This window comes from Atta colombica, unplaced genomic scaffold (assembly GCF_001594045.1).
Source record: "Atta colombica isolate Treedump-2 unplaced genomic scaffold, Acol1.0 scaffold107, whole genome shotgun sequence".
Lineage (NCBI taxonomy): Eukaryota > Metazoa > Arthropoda > Insecta > Hymenoptera > Formicidae > Atta > Atta colombica.
This window is the reverse complement of record NW_017259192.1, coordinates 4131108-4132489: the sequence shown is the minus strand read 5'-3', so window position 1 is coordinate 4132489 and position 1382 is coordinate 4131108. Positions and strand designations below refer to the sequence as shown.

At 35.8% G+C, this 1382-nt stretch overlaps 1 protein-coding gene across 1 annotated transcript in view; it reads right to left on the bottom strand.

Moving 5' to 3' along the window:
* Positions 1-1382, bottom strand: part of LOC108693139 (platelet endothelial cell adhesion molecule-like) — a 154368-nt gene that overhangs the window by 61962 nt on the left and 91024 nt on the right. The gene's annotated exons all lie outside the window — the stretch shown is intronic.

Sequence of the window (1382 nt, the reverse complement as noted above, 5' to 3'; positions counted from 1 at the left end):
CGGGGGGGGGGGGGGGGGGGGGGGGGGGACAAACGTATTTTTCGAAATCGAGGCTTTTATATCTCTCACGACAGCGCGGTGCATTACTTCCCGTTCGTCACCGGAGAATCCGCCACGCGTGTACCATGTTTCGAAACGATAAACGTAAACGGGAACGTGCGGCGCGTTGTCACGGTTTGTCAGGTCGTTCATTCGGCTGTACCGAAATACAACGGTACCGAGGGGCTTGTTTTTGGCGCAACGCGTGTGCAGGCGGCATGGCCCGATTGGCGGTCATCGCGCTACCCCGCAAACCATCGCGCCCAACGCGTGTAACAGCCTACGGAAATGTTCGAGCGATGATAAAAGCATCGTAGACCCAACTGTTTTACGGCGATTACAGCGGTCAAGGGTGTTGTTAACGAGACGCCACCCCGCAATTTGCGGTTTGCGTTACGGTAATACGATAAAACCGCATATTTCGTTGTTAGGTAATCCCAGTTGCGTGGCTCGATCGAAAAAGATAGCCGCAGTTTCGCAGATTCATTAGAATATATGCAAAAGTGTCCCAATTAACAAATACTCCCTCCTATCACTCTCAGTTGCCGATCATTAAGATGTAGAACATTTCGTTCTTTGCATGTGAACAATGCGCATGTTCACAATGTTTTAAAGAGATAACAGGTGTTGAGAAAAAGAAGCGATAAAAAGAATAGGAAGATTAATGATTTATATGGCGACACAGAGATTAGTAAATATATTAAAATGTTATTACGCTATCCTGTAAATCTTTTCACACTTTCTTATCAGATGATTTATAATAGACTTAAAGGAAATATACTCGGATAAAGTTTATCCCTTAACCATTAAAAATTTGCTAATAATATCATAGTGCAAGAAATATGATAGTAGAAAAAATATTATTAAAAGTTCTGATTTAATATATATGTATAATTACTAAAATTTGGCAAAACATTATTTAAAAAATCTTTCAGTATATAAAAAACAAATAAATAAAAATATTTCGAGTAAAAGTAATTCGAATACATTTAATTACTTATATCATAGATATATTTGTGTCAAATATTCTTCCGCACATTATCGTTATTCGGATTACATTATTTTATCCATTCCAACATATATCTATGTAAAATTACTGCTTATCGATCCACTTTCAATTTACATTTTGGTAATTGTATGTCAATATATTATTATCTGTACAGAGAAATGGCTCATTTTATATTTTATTAACGTTTATTAAATGCTAAATATTTGCCATTTGGAATTCATATACTCGTTTATTTTATTAAAATTTTCACGTTATAATGAATTCTATTCATATATCCAGTTAAAAAATGTTTGCTGCAATTTTTTTTATTAACAAAGAATCATAATTAAAAAAT